This window comes from Vulpes vulpes, chromosome 3 (genome assembly GCF_048418805.1).
Source record: "Vulpes vulpes isolate BD-2025 chromosome 3, VulVul3, whole genome shotgun sequence".
In the NCBI taxonomy this organism is placed as follows: domain Eukaryota; kingdom Metazoa; phylum Chordata; class Mammalia; order Carnivora; family Canidae; genus Vulpes; species Vulpes vulpes.
Window position 1 is genome coordinate 20866801 of NC_132782.1, and position 7536 is coordinate 20874336.

A 7536-nucleotide genomic window follows, 5' to 3' on the forward strand; every position below is an offset into this window, starting at 1 on the left:
TGAACTAATGACTTCAGAATGGAAGACAGATGCTTCCTGTGGGAGGGTTTCTGGGCAGACAGAGAACACATAACCAGAGCTGGTTACAGAATTTGTGAGGCCTGGTGCAAAATGAAAATGGAAGACTGCTTGCCTGTTCAAAAGTGAGAAAAAACATGTCATTAAAGGGACTAAAATATAAGCTTTTTCCCTTTTCCCACAGTATCTCTGTTGACTTGTCATGGTGTTTTTAGTTTATTTAATGCTGCTCTAAGTAAAGAAGAATCAAACAATTTAAGTTATTGGCATGCTTTTTACCATTCATCTTTTTATTGTGGAATTTCAGTTTTAAGTTTATTCTAATATATTTATTCGAATTATATGAGAACATTTAACTTGCATGCAGGGTCACCAGACTTGTACAATTTGCGTTTTGTAGCTCGCACATGCATATATATTTTGTTCTTACTACCACAATGGATATGCTGCAAAGAGCTGTCTCACCTGTTTTTTTCTTTTGCTTCTTGATTCATGTGCATTCTCCTAACACTCTGTGGAAGCCAGCAGCTTCCATAAAATGCTTGCCTTGTGCTTGCTTTGAGTCCCGTTGAACTCAATTCTGGATCCACTGTATTCTGTGTTCAGGCAGCACCAGGAATGCTATATGAAAATGAGGTGGCAAGAAATGACAGACACACATACCATGTGCATTATCTGCTCATGCCATGCTACATTGTCCCTTTGGACTTCACTTATAAAACCCAAGTTCAAGGATTCAATTATTGTGAATTGCAACACAGTGATAGTAGAGCGTTAAACCAAGTGTGCGGCCCTTTTGAACCTGGCCCTGTGGGCCTGCGCAGGTCGCATGCCCATGAAGACAGTCCTGCATGTAACCAAAGTAAGAGTTACCTTTTCTTTTCTTTTTCAGTAATTTGAAAAATCAGTAGTCATTGGAAGAGCACAAATGAAATGAGCATGTCAATAGGGGCCGTATTGAAAAATAGTATTGTATTGCCTAACTGAAGCTAAGATGAATCTTGAAATATTGTAAAAGAATTAATAGGAGGGGTGCCTGGTTGGCTCAGTCAGAAGAGCATGGAACTCTTGATCTCAGGGTTGTGAGTTTGAGCCCTTGATCTCAGAGTTGTGAGTTTGAGCCCTACGTTGGGTATAGAGATTACTAAAAAATATAATAAACTGACTGAAAAAGAAAGAACAGGAAAGAAAAGAACTTGTAGTCAGTGTTCAATTGAGAATCATCTGAAGTGCAATAATTATGTTAGTGGATTAAAGTTTTTTAAAGAATAGAAATGTTTTTTTATTGCTGCAAATCTTAAAACTTAAAAAAAGGCTAAACATTACAGAGAGGTAATATAAAAAAAGCTACTCTCACAGTTTAATGTATGTTGAAGAACTTGTTGCACATATCTATAACATAACCATTTTTACTCCTAATTCAGGCAGATGACATAAGGTTAAGTAAAGATACTGACATTGTTCTTTTCTTTGCATGCACTAAAATTTTGTATTACCTCATTGATGAGAGCACTGTAATAGCCCCAAAGGAAGATCCATCTAAATATTTTTAGTTTAAAGAATGGCTTTAAATTGTTTTATTTTTTATTTTTTAAAGCATTTTAGTTATTTTTAGTTAAAGGAAAACAGACTTTTCCAAGGGTGGCCAAGTAAACTGAAGGTCAGACGGAAGGAAGCAGGGTGTGTGGGCTGCTCAAAGCTCCTGCTCCAAAATCTGGAGGTGAGGAAAGAAGGTCCTTTCAAGAATTCAAGGCTGACTGGCCAGCAGAGGGATGACTTTGATGACTGTGGGCACTGGATCCATCTAAGTAGGCTCCAAGATAATTTCCACCAGCCAGTTGATTGACATGATTAACACTATCACTCTTAGGGGCTATTACATTAAGGAATGATGCAGGAAGCCAAGAGAGTGGCTTATTCAGTTGGATTCTGAATCACAATCAGGAAATAGTCTTTATCTGGTGCAACCATAATTTCATTTTTCTTGGAGCAAATTTGAAGGAAGGTGAGGTCATTCTGGGGGTCAATTTCACGCATGGTGCTCCTGGCCTTCAGGATGAAGTTGCGCATGAGGTTGGCATACTGTGTGGTGGTGGGATTGTCCATGGTACTCTTGATGGGAATGCCTTCTGTGTTCACCACGATGATGACCTATATTCCCTTCTGGCTCTGAAGTCGCTTCAGTGTCTCCTCCACCTCTGCCATTTCTAACCGATCCAGTAGCTCTGCGATGCCAGCATTCAGTCCAGGCCTGGTACCTTTCCACCTTTAAATTGTTTTAAATTAAATTGTTTAAAGAAACAATAAATAAGCCATTAACTTTTCATCTTCATGTATTTTTTCTTTCTTTCTTTCTTTCTTTCTTTCTTTCTTTCTTTCTTTCTTTCTTTCATTTATTGATTTATTTATTTGAAAGAGAGAGAAAGTGTATGAGCATGAGCAGGAGGAGTGGTAGAGGGAGAAGGAGGAGACTCCCTGCTGAGCAGGGAGCCAGATGGATACTCGATTCCAGGATCTGAGATCATGACCTGAGCCAAAGGCAGAAGCCTAACTGACTGGGCTACCCAGATACCCTAATGTATTTTTTTTATATTAAGGTGAAAAATTCAGCTATATTTTCAAATTATCAATGAAAGCATAAATAACTATATTAGGATGATATGGAAAATCACATGTGACAAGAGGGCTAAGATGAAGTTCTATGAATATACAACTTTGCGAATATTAAAGTGTTGCCGCAAAATAAAGATGTATTATATGTTCACTAATAATTGTTGATAATAAAATTAACCCAAAGTCAGATAATTCTTGTGTTTATTCAAATAGTCTTGAACTAATAACTTTTCCAAACACACATACACATATCCACACACCCATACAACCACACATGTGACTATGCATTGAATATTTCTGGAAGGATACTCAACGTGTTAATTAGGTGGTTCTATCTAATGAGACTGGATGGTGAGAGAAAAGAATTTAACTTTTCAGCTTTTCTTCATCTTCTGTACTAACTGGATTTTTTTTTTTTATCATGAGTGTGATTTTATTTTAATAATTTTGAAACTGGATAGTTAAAAAAGGTAGCAAGTATACACTAAAACACATACTGCAATCGACAGGGATACATTGTACATATGTGTCTCTATTAGGATTTCATTTCATTCTTAAGTTGGTCGGAGCCACTCTTTGCCCAGGGGAATCCTTGCATTAATATAATGCCATTGAGGGTCTCCGGAGGTACATGCATCTGCAAAGGGAGAAGGGCTTTTTGCAATAGTAGCGCTGAATTGTTAGTCATGAGAAAGAACAGTATCTGTGAAACTTTTCCTGTCATACAGTATATGTAAATGATCTTCTTTCATAATTCTTAAAACATTCTTTAAATGTAAAAGTTTGAACACACACAAAAGTAGAGAGAAAAGAATCCCTGTGTATTCAGCAACCAGCTTTAGCAATGACCAATTCACGTACAATCTTGTTTTGTTTATACCCCACCCACTCCCCCATCTCACTGAATTATTTTGGAACAAAGCCAAATATCATATCTTTTCATCCATAAATATTTCAGTATGTATTTCCATAAGGACTAAAAAAAAAAAAAAACCACAGTAATGTCACAACAACAACAAAAAAATCCCCAAGAATTCCTTATTCCTTAATATTATTAAATATTCAGCTATAAATAAAATTTTCTGTCTCATAAATGTGTTTTTACATTTGACTTATGTATAGATTATAGACTATCTTTTAGCTTATAGATTACCCCCTCCCTATTTTTTTTTTACCCTTTATTTATTGAATGAACCAGGTATTTTGTTCTATAGAGTTTTCCATAGCTTGGATTTTACAGATTGCATCTCTCTGTTACTGTTTAACATGTCTTCTGTCCCCTGATTTTTTAAAAAAAGTATGTTAGTAATTAGATCTGAATGCTTAGGGCAGCTTCATTGTGTGGGAGGACTACGTTGTAAGCGGTGGTGTGTACTCCCCACTGCCTCATATCAAAAGGCACAGAATGTCTGGTTGTCTCTCTTCTTGTGATGTTAGCACTGATCAGTAGTTTAGGGGCTGTCAGCACAGCCTATTGCAGTAGACTCTTCATTGGTCCCCCCTAGTCTGCCCTTGCTCCCACCCCCAAGGGTTATTTTCCATGTAAGACTGAGCTGGCTGTGGCTTGGCTGGCCAATTCTGCTTGTCTTGGTGGAGCTTGATTGGATGATTTTTTCTGCATTCAGTTTGGGTTTCCACATTTGTTGGGCAACTTGGGTTTTTGATCCAGAATATTCTCCAGTGCAATGGCCGTCTGTTCTTTGTATCTGAACCTATAGCGGGCTAGCCCAGGCATGTACTCATGGTATTACAAAGGTCCAAGAACCTTACAGGTTTGAAATCATCTGACAGTAAAAAGATCATTCTTTCTTAGCATTGTAAATCCTTTCTTAAACTTCCAATTAATCTTCAGCATGAGCACTCAGTATAGAGCTGACCTTTCTGAAGTTTTGGCTGTTCATTTAGTCTCTTTATGTAATAGAATAAGGTTTATTATTAACATTTTCTAGTCCTTGTACTTACACAATTTTATAGACTTTCTGACGTGATGAAAGGTCTTTATCATTTTGTTCTTGAGCTTGTCAGTTCAATCCACACCAGAATTCTTTATTTCCTTTAATTTGTCTCATTGACTATTTTACTTCCTGCACAATCCTTCTTCTCTTCCTTTTGACAGCCCAAGCAGATTTACAGACAGTCCGGTTTTAGCTATGCTGACCTATCTATTCAGCTTATCCTTGGGACATTTGGGAGAAACCTGTTGCAGTCAGTGTTTATGAGTTTTTATGGTATTTACCTAACAAACGTGGCCTCTAGAAGACCAAGGTAGGCATTGACTGAGTTGACTAACAAGAAAAATAGAGGATGGCAAATGCAGGCACAGGTAAATGGGAGAGCACTCTGGAAAGATGCTTATGTGAAACGAGGAATATTTTCCCCCTAATGTCAGAAGAAGCTCTGCCCAGTAATTCATTTCTTCATTAATTTATAGAATCTTTCATTTCTTGAAGAATAAAAACTGTCTATATTATATATATATATACATATTCTTCCCTTGACCAAATATAATACTATATACTTTATTGGTTCATACTCTTCAAACTATTTAAAATATATTATTGTAAACTAATAAACTAATACAAACTAATAAAATATATTATTGAATATTAAAATATTCACTTAATACTGACAACATCTTGTGACACACTTCAGGAAGTACTGAATTTATAGGTTAAAAAAACTAAATCTCAGGAAGATGGCTTTCCTCTAACTAGTGGTAGAGCAGAGGACTAGGGGAGAACATACAAACCTGACTTTATGCTCTAAGGCAACTTCTTACCCCGTATACAAAGGCAAGATAACTTATAGCTCAAACTTGAAGGATGTTATATAATACAGTATTTTAATGGAAAGCAAGAATTGAAAGCCTTGGATGGATTTTGCTAAACAATACAGCAATCTGGAAATGTCAAATTAGGAAAAAAAAAAGAAAAAAATCTTTTATCAGACCTTTGCCAGGCTTATGAGGGTCACTAAGGAGCAAGCTCAACAATAATTAAAAACTATAAAGTACTTGAGTGTCTTAAATTATAAACACCTTTACAATCTTGGAATTACAAAAAGCCTTCTTAAGCAATATTATTACTAATTATTATCAGTTTAATAGTGATTATCAGTAGTAAAACACTATTGGTTTAAAAATATTTCTTGAATGTCTTAACAGTGTTCTGTACTTACAAGAATACAGATGAAAATAAAACTTGCTCTTTTAAAGAAAGTAATCTCTCTTGGGTTATAAACTATTTAAGATATTTAGGAAGTTATTATTTTTCTCCTTAGAAAATGCACATTTAAACATACACTCAGGATTTAAAATTTAGCTTTTGGGTTTTTTATGGGTTTTCCAGAAGCACTTCCATGGATCTTGCAGGGGTGAGTTATGGACTTCACTTGCTTCTTGTGTATTAGGAAGAAACTTAGTAGGAGTCACATATGCCCCTAACCTATCATCTGATCTTGATGAAGCCATTCAGCATCTTTGGGACTCAGTTTCCTCATCTGTGAAGAAAAGAAGCATAGAGTAGAGATGATCTTCTGGACATAACATTTTCTGTCCTTTAGGAGCTAATAATTTGGCTGGGGACTTGAAATGAATGATCATAAGAATATTCAAAGCAATATTTTTCCAACACTTATTACGAAAAATTTCAAACAGCAAAATGGGAGGAAATTATAATGACCACTCATATCACCATAATTTAAATTCTAAGATTGCATTTTATCACATATTTATCCATTTTTCCATTCATCCAGCAATTTGAAAACTGCATTTCAAAGTAAATTACAGACAACCCTACTTTCTTCCTGCATTTTTCAGTATTACTGAGTTCAATGTTTGTTTACAGTTTTCTTCTTTTGATGTAAAATTTACATACAAAGGAATGCATAAATCTAAAAGTCACATTTGTTGAATTTTGGCAAACCCTATAGTCACTCTTCATAATCGATTCCTTGCTATACCCCAACTCTCTTGTCCCTTCTCTCTTTACTCACCTGGAGAAACCAAAACCCTGCTTAAATCCAACTCTCCAGCCAATAAAAAATTATCTGTATGGTTGAATAAGACTAGACAAAAGCAACTCTGTTGACTGTTTCTGTTTTAAATTCATTATCACTGACATAATGCTTCCCAGCAGTTATATAGTCTACTTGCTTCATCCAGTCTCCCACTCCTGAAAGTGTTTCTTAAACTATCTGGGTGAAGGGTCAACTTCTTTTCATTTTAAATCCATTTTGGAATAACACTTTTGTAAAATACAACTTAAATGAGTTACAAGAAAGATGAAATAAAACGAAGACACACAAATTATAAGTCCCAAATTTTTTCATTAAACTTAACAGTCATAAAGTTATTCCATCAAATGCTATAAGAGCTTCTAAATGCTTACCCTTAATTCCTATACTTCTCTTTTCATGGACAGATCATGAAGACTTTGGGACAAAGCACTGGTCCGCAGACTACCCTGTGGATAGCACTGCTCTAAAGGACTCAACTATTTTGTACCTTCTCCCTCCTCAAACCTCTCCTAATTGCCTGCGCTTCCTCGCTCTCAGAGCATAATTTTGCTTCATGGAGACACTTGAAGGAATGAGAAGAGAATTTCACAAGCTTTCACCATCATATCTACTCACCTACCCATGTCTGTGCTCATACATACCACCCTTTCTCATGTTACTATGGATGAACTGCCATGCTTCTAGAAAAGGCCAGTCCTTCTGATGTACACTGGGGTCATGCCTTCTCAATTCGGGGATGTGGCTCTGGCAATTCTCCCTCTCCCTTTGACGTCATGACCCCCCTTCCACTCTCCTGTCTTAGAAACCTCTCGGTCCTCTCTCCCTGTCCAGCTACACATTTAACTTCTCTGTCCCTTTTCTGCAAAACTCCTTGAATTAATTGTTTAT

At 36.2% G+C, this 7536-nt stretch overlaps 1 pseudogene; it reads right to left on the reverse strand.

Annotated features, from left to right (window-relative positions):
• Positions 1 to 1884: 1884 nt before the first annotated feature.
• On the reverse strand, positions 1885 to 2233 carry LOC112916513 (dynein light chain roadblock-type 1 pseudogene; annotated as a pseudogene).
• Between the last annotated feature and the right edge of the window lie 5303 nt (positions 2234 to 7536).